Source organism: Callorhinus ursinus, unplaced genomic scaffold, assembly GCF_003265705.2.
Source record: "Callorhinus ursinus isolate GAN/ISIS: 27379988/994484 unplaced genomic scaffold, GSC_fseal_2.0 scaffold48, whole genome shotgun sequence".
Taxonomy (NCBI): Eukaryota; Metazoa; Chordata; class Mammalia; order Carnivora; family Otariidae; genus Callorhinus; species Callorhinus ursinus.
The window spans coordinates 11,193,718-11,205,985 of record NW_027397110.1 but is presented as its reverse complement, the minus strand read 5'-3'; the positions used below and the strand labels follow the sequence as shown (position 1 = coordinate 11,205,985).

The 12,268-nt window shown below is 49.5% G+C and overlaps 1 long non-coding RNA gene across 1 annotated transcript; it reads right to left on the bottom strand.

The window, feature by feature from the left end:
• Nucleotides 1–7,575: 7,575 nt before the first annotated feature.
• Nucleotides 7,576–11,980, bottom strand: LOC141370873 (uncharacterized). The gene is made up of 2 exons (XR_012375340.1): nt 11,764–11,980; nt 7,576–11,329 (listed from the first exon to the last, which is right to left on the bottom strand). It is a non-coding gene; the product is annotated as an uncharacterized lncRNA (long non-coding RNA).
• Between the last annotated feature and the right edge of the window lie 288 nt (nt 11,981–12,268).

Below are 12,268 nucleotides of genomic sequence, written 5' to 3'. Positions count from 1 at the left end.
TTACCTACAAACCCCTCTCCGTGGCTGGCCCACGGGATGGGCCACGATGTGTTTGCTGAGAACAGTCCTACATACTCACTCCCGAAACGCTCACAGCGGCCTTAGGAGGTAGGTCTCTTTCAATTCCAAATGGTACAAATGAGGCCGTGGAAGCACAGAGAGGTTGAGTGACTTGCCCAACACCACAGGATTAATAAGGGGTGGAGCCAGGCTTCAAGCCGGGACCTCTGGCTCCAGGGCCCCTTTCTGAGCAACACTTTAACTGCATTGAATAATAAATAAAAATAAATAAATAAAATTTAAAAAAATAAAAAATAAAAGACTTTATTTTTAATTTTAATTTTTTTAAGATTTTTATTTATTTATTTGACAGAGAGAGAGAGCACGAGAGCAGGAACACAAGCCGGGGGAGTGGGAGAGGGAGAAGCAGGCTTCCCGCGGAGCAGGGAGCCCGATGCGGGGCCCGATCCCAGGACCCTGGGATCATGACCTGAGCCGAAGGCAGACGCTTAACCACTGAGCCACCCAGGCGCCCCTTTAATTTTTATTTTTCTTAAATTTATGTATTTTGAGGCAGAAGCAGACTCCCCGCTGAGAAGGGAGCCCAATATGGGGCTGGAGCGGGATGCGGGGCGGGAGCCCAATGCGGGGCTCGATTCCAGAACCCCAGGATCATGACCTGAGCCGAAGGCAGTTGCTTAACCAACTGAGCCACCCAGGCGCCCCAAAAGACTTTATTTTTTAGAGCAGTTTTAGGTTCACAAAAAAATTGGAGATTTTCCCATATATCTCCCACCTGTGCATAGTCTTCTCATCGTTAACATCTCCCACCCAGCATGGTTGTGATATTATTTATAAAAAACATATATAGTTGGTCATTCAGAGAACACAATGTATTTCTCATATTTGCTCTTGGTCAAGGTTCCAGGCTCCCAGCTCCTAAAACCCTTGGAATTTCCTAAGTGTTGACAGCCACAAAAGTGTCTTTTGTTATGTTAATGAGGTGACTTTTGGAAAGCACCTGGGGATGGGGGCTGGTCACCAGTGGAGCCAACCCAGTGCAGAGACGGTTGGAACTTTCAGTCCCGTCCCCACCCCACCCCACCCCCGGCCTCCGGGGAGGTGAGGGGCGCTGGAGGTTGAATCAGGGGCTGATGGCTAATGATTTAATCAGTCGTGCCTTTGTAATGAAATCTCCATAAAAAACCAAGAGGATGAGGTTCAAAGAATTTCCGGTTGGTGAACACAGAGATTCCGAGAGTGATGTGGATGCTCCGTACCCTCTCCCCACACCTTGCCCTATGCCCCTCATCCCTCTGGCAGTCCTTGAGTTATAGCCTTTTATAAAAAAACAGTGATCTAGGGTGGCTGGGTGGCTCAGTTGGTTGAGTGGCTGTCTTCTGCTCGGTCATGATCCCAGGGTCCTGGGATCGAGTCCCACATTGGGCTCCCCGCTCTGCAGGGAGCCTGCTTCTTCCTCTGCCTCTGCCTGCCGCACCCCCTGCTTGTGCGTGCACGCTCTCTCTCTCTCTCTCTCTCTAATAAATGAATAACATCTTAAAAAAGAAAAAACAGTGATCTAGTGAATAAGCAGGTTTCCTGAGTTCTATGAGCTTCAGCAAATTAATGGGACCCAAGATGGTTGGGGGGGGATCTTTGGAAGCTCTGATCTATATCTTGTGGGTCAGAGGCACAGGTGACAACCTGGACTTGTGACTGACCTCTGAAGGGGCGGGGGGGGGGAGGCTTGAAGCACCGAGCCCCTCTTCACCTGTGGGATCTGACCCTGTCTTGGTAGAAGTGGCAGAACTGAGTTGAATTGTACGGCACTCAGCTGGTATCTGGAGCATTGCTTGTTGGTGTGGGCCCCCCCCCAACACACGTACTGGAACTGGTGACAAGAACCCTTATTGGTGGGACATTTGTAAGTGATGAACCTGCACTGACACATCATCATCACCCAGAGTCCATGGTTTACATTATGGTTCACTCTTGGGGTTGTACATTCTGTGGGTTTGGACAAATGTAAAATAACATGAATCCATCATTGTAGATCATACAGAGTCTTTTCATTGCCGTAATAATCCTGTGTGCCCTGCCTGTTCCGCCCCTACCCCTACCCCTGCAACCACTGATATTTTTTTACTATATAAAAGTATTTTACAATACTTTTGCCTTTTGCAGTTGTCATATAGTCGGAATCATACAGTATATATGTGGCCTCTTTAGATTGGCTTCTTTCACTTAGTAATATGCATTTAATGTTCCTCCCTGTCTTTTCATGGCTTGATAGCACATTTCTTTTTAGTGCTAAATAAATAAATAAATAAAATTCACCTACCAATACAATTCACCTACCAAAGGACATCTTGGTTGCTTCCAAGTTTTGGCAATTATGAATAAAACTGCTGTGAACTGAACATCCATGTGCCGAATTTTGTTTGGACAAAAGGTTTCACTTTTATTGTCTTTTAGCCTAGAGATGGAGACAGTTGGATGGAGGCTGGCCTAAGAGCCATGTAGCAGAGAGATCAGGGCTAGATGTGGTCTTCTGGGACCAGAGAAGAAGAAGAAGGAAGCGGAGAAGAAAGCCTAAGAGGAGGAGGAGAAGTACTAATCCAGTAGGTTCTGTTCATCGCATCAGTCCAGCACAGAGGTCTGATGAATCAGGGTCGCTGAGCAATTTCAGGTCTGCCCTCTGGTTAGACACGTTCCAATAGCAGCCCTCATAGCAAAGCAGTATGCGCAGGTGCTTTATCTGTGGCAGTATCCAAAACCGTGTTCTTAGAGTTTTTGTTTCTTTTTTTTTTTTAAGATTTTATTTATTTATTTGAGAGAGAGAGAGAATGAGAGATAGAGAGCACGAGAGGGAAGAGGGTCAGAGGGAGAAGCAGACTCCCCGCTGAGCAGGGAGCCCGATGCGGGACTCGATCCCGGGACTCCAGGATCATGACCTGAGCCGAAGGCAGTCGCTTAACCAACTGAGCCACCCAGGCGCCGAGAGTTTTTGTTTCTTTACCTTCAAACCACTATATATTGGAGGACTATATCTTCTAATACAAATATACTCACATAAATGAAACAGGTTTCCCCCAGATACTCTGATATCTTCTAATCTATTTCATTGTTTAAAATGCTGGTCATGACATTGACTTCATGGCACATTAATGGAATTTTATTGGCAATGTAGCTTTGGCAAGTTATTGAACCTCTGTAAGCCACCAGTCATACCTCAAAATGTTGTTCTGAGTATTAAGGGAGATAAGGTATGTGAAAAATCTAACACAGGATCTTTCACACAGATGAGGGCCCAAACCAGGGTTGAACCCCGAGCCAGGTTCTCCTTCCCACAATTCCATGCTGGCTCTCTAGAGAAGCCAAACTTGCTGGGTACGGCTTCCAAAGGTCGTGCTACTGGTTACAGCTGTCATTTGGGTAGAGGCCAGGGTCGCCAGTCCTGGAGAATAGAAGAAGCTGTCTTCACAGTCTCCTGGACCAGTGACCATCTTCTCTCCCCCCTCCATTGTCCAATTTATTTTATTTACTTATTTTTTTAATTATTTTTAAGTAATCTCTATACCCAATATGGGGCTCAAAGCCACAACCCCCAAATCAAGAGTCACATGCTCCACCGACTGAGCCAGCCAAGTGCTCCTCCCTTGTCCAATTTAATTGAACGTCCATTTGCTGGGCACTGACTGGACACATGACTGTTCTGCCTTTCCCTTACTCATCCTGGAACTCTCCAAATACTGCACGGTGTCCTCCTTACTTCATTCGGATTGCTCCTAAAATGTCACCTCCACACAACCATCCCTAAACACCTAAACCAAACAAGAATCAATATCCCTGTCTAGGGCAGACCCTTTTCCCTGGTTTAGTTGTTTCCAAGCGTTTGTCACCACCTAACAAATTGTCCACTCTGTTGGTTTATCCATTAACTCTTCATCTTCACTAAAACGTGAAGTCCAGGAGAACAGGAACTTGTTGTAAGTTGGTTCCCTGGTCTATCCCCAATACCTACAATAGCAGCTGGCCCCCAGCAGGTGCTCACTAAATGTTTGTTGAATCAATAAATGCCACTGGCCAAGGCCAGGGAGGTGGGCTGATGAAACAATGAGGATTGTGGGGGGCTGTATGGGTGGACATTTTGATGAGTGCACTCAGACAAGTATAAGCCAAGTGCCTGGAAGCACAGAGGAGGCAGAGATCAACTCTTGACTGTGGATCAGGGAGGAGGCTGAGTGACCCCCAAGGCTGGGTAGAACTTCAAAGATGGAGCTGTAAGGAGAGAGAGTGTCTGTGTTGAGGCAAAGGCAAGGACAAAGTCGGAGCAAAGTTGGGACAGAAAGGTGGTTGGGCACAGAGACCAATCTGTGGGACTGTAGCTTTGGGTTCAGGGTTGATGGGCAGCTGGGAAGAGGCTAGGGCAGGTTGTGAGGGCTTTGAATGCCAGGCTAAAAAGTTATCTGACAGTGTCCTAAGAAGATCCCTCCAGGGGCACCTGGGGGGCTCAGTTGGTTAAGCATGTGACTTTTTTTTTTTAAGGTTTCTTTCTTTCTTTCTTTCTTTTTTTTAAGATTTTATTTATTTATTTGACAGAGAGAGACACCCAGGCGCCCCAAGCATGCGACTCTTGATCTCAGCTCAGGTCTTGATCTCACAGTCATGAGGTCGAGCCCCGTGTTGTGCTCCAGGCTGGGTGTGGAGCCCACTTTAAAAAAGACAAAGAAGAAGAAGGTCTATCCATCTATCTGTATCTATATCTAATATTCTAATATATCTACGTCTGCACACACATGTGGAACACACAAAATGTACGCACCATGAGAACCTCTTAAAACAAAATTTAAATACATATGTAAAATTTTAAGTTAAATATAAAATTTAAAATAATAAATATTTTTAATTTCATTTTTTAAATAATTTTGATTTTTTTTAATTATTTTTTTTAGGGGCACCTGGGTGGCTCAGTCATTAGGCATCTGCCTTCGGCTCCGGTCATGATCCTGGGTTCGAGCCCCGCATGGAAGCAGGAAGCCTGCTTCTCCCTCTCCCACTCCCCCTGCTTGTGTTCCCTCTCTCGGTGAGTCTCTCTGTCAAATAAACAAAATCTTTAAAGATTTTTATTTATTTATTTGACAGAGGGAGAGAGAGAGCACAGTAGGCAGACAGGCAGGCAGTGGGAGAGGGAGAAGCAGGCTCCCCGCCGAGCACAGAGCCCGTTGCGGGGCCCGATCCCAGGACGCGGGGATCACGACCTGAGCCGAAGGCAGACGCCCAACCGACTGAGCCACCCAGGCGCCCCCCCAAAATTATTTTTTTAAATGTAATCTCTACCCCCAATGTGGGGCTCGAACTACTGCCAGTAATCAAGAGTCACATACTCTACTGACTGGGCCAGCCAGGCGCCCCCCAAAATAATATATATATATTTTAAAGTTATGCTTTAATAAACTCCCACGGTTCACAGTTTGGGCATAAAAGGCTTTACGTTGAAAATCTCCCTCCCACTCCCGCCCTTCCTTGCCTCATCTCCTCCCCCAAAGAAGTCCCGCAGAAGTAACCGAAGTTACTGTGTTTTGCAACCCTCCATCTAGCAGGTGCGCGTTTACAGGAGGCCGCACTTGCGAAGCGGCTGTGTGGAGTGTAGGCGGTCCATGCCTCTGACCCACCAACAGGGCTCAGGGCCTCATTCCCCGCTGCCAGGTGGCCCTTCCACGTCTGCCCAGAAGCCGTGCGCGTTCCCCACTCCGACAGGTAGATTTAATTGAGCCCGCCCACTCCGGTCTCAGGAGCCAATCGAGCACGTTATGCAAATCTGAATCTAATTCCGCTCCCAAAGGTGGCGAGGAACAGGCCCGCCGGGTTCCCCTTTACTGCTTGTGCGCTGAAAACTCTGGGAAGTTTCTGCCAGGGGCAAGAAGAACTTGGAAACCGTGGGAGCTGGAGAATTGGGGGCAGGGACGTAACGGGGACTGACATTGAGGCTTGAAGGACAGCTAGAGGTCATTTTGCCTGGACTCGGGGCTGACCCTCTCCCTCTGTCCGCGTCCTTCCTGCCGGGTGCTCACATACATAATCTTTGGCGGCAGACGTGGCCCAGCTGATGTGAAAGCCCGACGTGGCTTCATCGGAAGCAGGTCCAAGGTCTGGCTACTGGGCGTGGGGGAAAAGTCCCGGAGAGAATCAGAAGCAGGCTCAAATCCTGCCTCTGCCGCTAGTTAACTGTGTGCCTTTGGACAACCCCTGCCATCTTGCTAAGGATGGCCTCAGCTTCCTCACCTGGAAAATGGGGGAGTAACAACACTACCCTCCTAGCTCCAATTTTAGGATCGATGGGCTAGTCGAATGAAAACGCAGATTTTGATCTCTGCAAGCCCTAGTGCTTGACAATTAGAAGAGTATCACTTTGAGGTTAGACAGACCAGGTGATCCCTTCCTGGTTTTCCCATTTATTTGCAGTGTGACCTTAGGCAGGTCATTTTACCTCTCTGACTCTTGCTTTCTTCAACTTTAAAGTAAAAAATTCCAAGGGCTGTCATTAGGATTAAATGAATTCAGGTGTATGAGGCACTTGGCACAGGGCCAAGCCACATGTTCCTAGAACCATAGGTCCTCCTGGAACCTCAGTGTCATCATTTGAATGCCGGATACAACAATAATGTCTTCCCTGCCTGCCCCACAGGATAGCCATGAGCCTTAAATGTCTTATGACACAGTTTATAAATAGGAAAACATTATACCAATGTTAATTAGTGATCTTGCAAGGCAGCCAGCACACTGGAAAAAAAGCATGATGTTGGCCCTGGCTCTGCCTTTTATTCTGGGTGACCTTGGACATGTTATTTTATCTGTCCAAGGGTCAGTTTCCTCTCCTGTAATATGCCAAGTTTGGGTCATTGTGGACATTGGGAAAATGGTGTGTGGAGAGTGCCCACTATATGCCCAATGCACAACAAATTTTAATAAACAGTACCTATTATTACCAGTAAGTTTTTCTTTCTTTTTTTTAGAGGAGGGGAGGGCGGCAGGGAGAGAAATAACTGTAAGCAGGCTCTATGCCCAGCACAGAGCCCGACAGCGGGCTTGATCTCACAATCCTGAGATCATGACCTGAGCCAAAATCAAGAGTCAGATGCTTCACCGACTGAGCCACCCACGTTACCCCACCGGTAAGTTTTTCTTTAAATGTCCCTGGATTCTATCTCCAGGACTGAGGCACTGGGAGATAAGGGTGGGAATAAGACTTGCTTCTCACTGTACATCCTCCTGTATCATTTGACTTGTATTATGGGAATGTATTATTTTTTTAAAGATTTTATCTCTTTCTTTGGGGGTGTGGGAGGGATAGAGGGAGAAGCAGACTCCCCGCCAAGCAGGGAGCCCGATGCAGGACTCGATCCCAGGACCCTGGGATCATGACCTGAGCCGAAGGCAGACGCCTAACCAACTGAGCCACCCAGGCGCCCTGAGAATGTATTATTTTTTTTAAAAAATACATAAAATTTAAATTAAAAGTGGAAATACAATTAATTATATAAATACAATAAATAATAAAAATCAAAACATAACTAAAATTTAAAACTGATTTTTAATCTCATGAGTAGAGGCCTTGTCTGGGGTAAGAAGAAACCCAAATGCAAAGAATAACCTTGTGTCCGCAAATGCTAGAGTTTACCATGGAAAGGCAGAGTCATGATTTTTTTTCTAAGATCCAAGGGAAAATTTCCAAACCCTAACAAGGGGTCACCTCTGAAAGGAGTGACCATCCATTGGTGTCAACATTCTCAAAGCCACTCTGAAGTCATGTTCTATGGAAGGAGATGACCTGGATGAGGAAGACTTTGGACTGGATTTCCCTAAGCATCAGAGGTATTCAGGACTCAGGGTGAGTCACTCCTCCCCCTGGGCGTGCCCTCCAACCCCGATAAGGATGAATACCTCATAGCATTCCCCCAACCCTAGTGCCTTACATGGGTATCGACGAGCCGTGGGATGTCCAGCCAATCCATGCCCACACTTCTCCAACTGTCCTGGGATGCCTCTGGCCTTTGGACGGCCTTCCTGTTCTTCCTCCTCTGGAGGCCACGGTGTGAATTGACTGCCACTACTCTGCGCCGGAGGTCCCCAGTCAGCCGGAAAAAGGCAGGAAGGAAGAATATCAAGGCCCCAGCCCACTTTCCCTCCTGTGTCCACTGTCACATCTTTACCGTGTGTGGCAGTAGCCCCAAAGTTCAGGTTCTGTTCATGAACTTTCACCTGCCTCCTCCTGGGAGGGACATGTGTCCTTTTCACTCACATCTCATTGGCCAGAACCACAGTGGGCCCGTCCAAGTGGAAGGGTGTGGGCCAATGCTGGGGAGGTACTGGAATATCTGGTGAGCTTTGCTGGGTCGGCCACCATCTTTCTGCTCAGCCTCTGACCCCCATTAATTCACTTTGGAACCAGAGGACATTAGAATGGGAGGGACCTCGGCAGTCATCTCATCCAGTGACTTCTGAAAGTCGAAACACAGCAGAATCTTTGGGTTGTTGTCAAAAACGCAGAGTCCTTGGTCCTCCCCCAGAACTCCTGAGTCAGAACAGTCTAAGATGGTGCCAGGGAATCTACATTTTTAGGAGCTTACCAGTTAATGCTAGCAGCAGCCAGGTTTTTGACCCACTGATGGAGGCTCTCCCTCTTTTACAGATGAGGAAACAGGCCCAAGAAAGGGACAGTGACTTTCTCGGGGCCACGCGGGGAGGGAATGACAGAGCTCGGACCAGAGTCTAGGCTCCCTGCCCAGGGCCCTTAACACCGTCTCTTCCTGCCCCGGCTTCTGATAACAGCACCTAAATTCTCCTTCGGGGAGCCACCAGTCACCCTCTCTGGGTCCCCATGGTAGAAGTGGGGCTGACCCACTTCCCAAATCTGGAGCGGGTCCACAACTCAGACCTGACCAGTCAGAAGCCCAGGATATGTTCTGAGGAGGTTTTGAGATCAAGTCTGGGAGGGAGGAGGCAGCCCCAGGATGTTTGCTGCAACTATTTAGAGAAATCAGCTCTCTTTCCACTGAGGCCGCCAACTGGTTTGACGTGATACTGGATAGCCGGTGGCTGTCTGCCATCACGTAGGGAGAGCCCACCTGAAAATAAGCCCTAACTGCAGGAAAGCAGGGCTCAGGGACGGAGAGAGGGACCCGATCGCGGCATCCCATACCTGCATCCAGCTCTGCTCGGACTTTTCCCTGTGGGAGCCAAAAAATTCTCTCTCAGTTCCCTGAGGTTGACATCTGCCCTGCAAATGCCTGGGGTCCAGGAGCACCACTGATTGGATGATGTGTGTCTACTGAGGGACATCTGTTGAGGGTCAGGTGTGAGATGCTGATCCTGCCCCTCATCAGCCGGGGACACGGGACCCACACACAGGCAGAGAAAGTGGGGCCCAAGACAGGTTCTAGATGGGCTTCACAGATAATCAGGTCTCACCTGATCTCCTCCCCGGGAGTGAGGCAGGGGAGGCCTAACCATCTCTGAATGATGAAGAAAGCTAAGCTCAGAGACAGAAGGCCACTTGCCCAAGGTCACACCAGAAGTGACAGAGCTGAGACTTAGCCCCAGTGTTTCAACGGTCAGCCAGAGAGCTCAGCACTCCCGTGGGCTGCTTCTTGTGGGTTCTGCACTGCCTGGACCTAGAGGGGACATGTGCTGAGTGCCCGCCACTGGCCTGGCACTGTTCTGAGCCTTTCTGGGGTTTGCTCACTCATTCCGTACACAAGGGACCGAGAGGGACTGCTGGGGATGACGAACCCATGTTACAGTTGATCTAATAAGGCACAGGGCAGCTCAGGAATTTCACTGAGGCCACAGGGCCGGAGAGGGTCAAGGTCCGATTCGGGCCCAGAGAGCCTGGCTCCTGAGCAGGTGGTGGCTGGAAGGACCCTTCACCGCATGTTATGCCACAGCAAGGCAGGCAGGAGCTTCTCAAGCTGAGGAGAAGATGGCTGAAAAGAAGCCCGTGTCTGTGGGGGGCACGCAGGAAGGACTTCTCTGCTCACACAGACCTCCCTGGAATGGCCCCAGGTGCGAGTCCCGCCCGCAAGGAGGCCTCACAGAACAGCCGGAGAAGCTGGCGGGGTTTCTGCTAAGAGGCAGGGAACGTGGTGAAGCGTGCTCTCTGGACTTCTGGGCGCCCCGCGGAACTGCAAGCAGGGTCTCGGAGAGAAAGTTGCACAACCCTGTTTATAGCGGCCTTGTTCCCATTAGCCAGGAAGTGGAAGGCCCCCAGTGCCCGTGAGCAGGTGTGGTATACGCGCACCGTGGAATCGCACTCAGCCTTAAAGACGAAGACAGCTCTGACCCAGGCTACAGCGTGGATGAGCCTGGAAGACGTCCTGCTTCGTGAAATGAGCCAGTCACAAAAGGACAAATACCTTAGGATTCCGCTTCTGTGGGGTACCTAGAGGAGTCAGCTCTGTAGAGGCAGAGAATAAAATGCCACGTGGAGCGCCTGGGTGGCTCCCTCGGGGAGGCATCCGACACTTGATCTCAACTCAGGTCTGGAGCTCAGGGTCGTGGGTTCGAGCCCAGCGTTGGGCTCCATGCTGGGTGTGAGGCCTACTTGAAAAACAAAAAACAAAAAATGCCCCCTGCCAGGGGCTGCAGGGAAGGGCAGATGGGGAGTCGCTGTTCAGTGGGGACAGAGTTTGTTTTGCAAGTGGAAAAAAGCTCTGGCGATGGATGGCGGTGGTGGCGGCACAAGTGTGAATGTTCTTAGTGCCCCTGGACTGTTCACTGGAAGACGGTTAAGACGGCACAGTTGATGTGATATGTGTTTCACCACAATTAAAAATTAATTAATTAATTAAAAAGAGTGCTCTAGGGGCGCCTGGGTGGCTCAGTCAGTTGAGCGTCCGACTCAGGATTTCAGCTCAGGTCATGATCTCAGGGTCGTGAGCTCGAGCCCCGCATCCGGCTTCTGTGCTCAGCAGCGAGCCTGCTTCTCTCCTTCTCCCTCTGCCCCGCCCCCTGCTCGCGTGCATTTGCTCTCTTTCTCTCTCAGATAAATAAATAAGATCTTTTTTCAAAAGTGGTCTTTTTTTTTCTTTTTTTAAGGGACAGCTTCATTTCAAATCCTAGCTCTGCCACTCATGAGCCGTGTGACCTCGGGCAAGTTTCTTTCCCTTTCTGCGCCTCAGGTTCCTTACTTGTGAAATGAGACTGTTACCTAGGTCAGTAGAAGTGTGGTGAGGTTTCGATGCCTCCATACCAGCGAAGTGCTCAGAACAGTGCCTGGAACCAGATAAGCACCCAGTGGCGTTGGCCAGAGTTATTTTCATGCCAGTCCCTGGACCCCAAAAGGAAAATAATGAGTCTTTCTTCTTCTTTTTTCTTTTTTTTAAAGATTTTTACTTATTTAACAGAGATAGAGAGAGAGCACAAGCAGGCAGAGCGGCAAGCAGAGGGAGAGGGAGAAGCAGGCTTCCTGCTGAGCAGGGAGCCCAACGTGGGGCTCGATCCCAGGACCCCGGGATCATGACCTGAGCCGAAGGCAGACGCCCAACTGACTGAACCACCCAGGCGCCCCGAGTCTTTCTTCTCTAGCCTCTCAGTTACTTTCCCTAACCTACCTACTTCCCACCAACCTAAGGACACCGAACTGTCCACGCTTCAAGCCAATGAGTGGGATCTTGGGAAAGACGGGTGTCACAGCCACCTAGTGCGAGCCCTCAGCTCTGCCCCTCCTCGTGCTGCTGTGCAACTTTGGGCCAGCTCACTTACCTCTCTGTGCCAGATTTTCCTCACCCGAGAAATGGGCCAACTAGTCCCTATCTCACCGGTGGAAGTGAGGATTAAGAGAAGGAACGGAAGTGCACAGGGCTGGCCCTCCCAGTAGGCACCCCCATTTATCCACCCCTTTCTTCTCCCCCTAAACCACGGCCAGGGCCCAGGGCAGTGAGTTCCCTCACTTCCCAGGCTGTTGCTGGGTTGTAAAGGACCAGAGAAGTGTTGTCTCCAAGGACTTCAGTCCCTGTGACCAGGATGAGAGTCATTCACAAAGGGCCCCCAGCCCTCCAAGGCTTTCCGAAGAGCTTTTGTCTTCCTTCTAGGGCCTCGGGGGGGGGGGGGGGGTCAAGAAGATGCCCAGGGCGATAAATAAAGAGGAAGCAAAAACAAAACTAAAGAAGTGTTTACTCTGAGATGAAAGTGCATTGCTAAACACTAACCACAAGGACTTGTGTACAGAAACCACATGTTGGGGATGCTCTGGAATGTCACAAGCTAC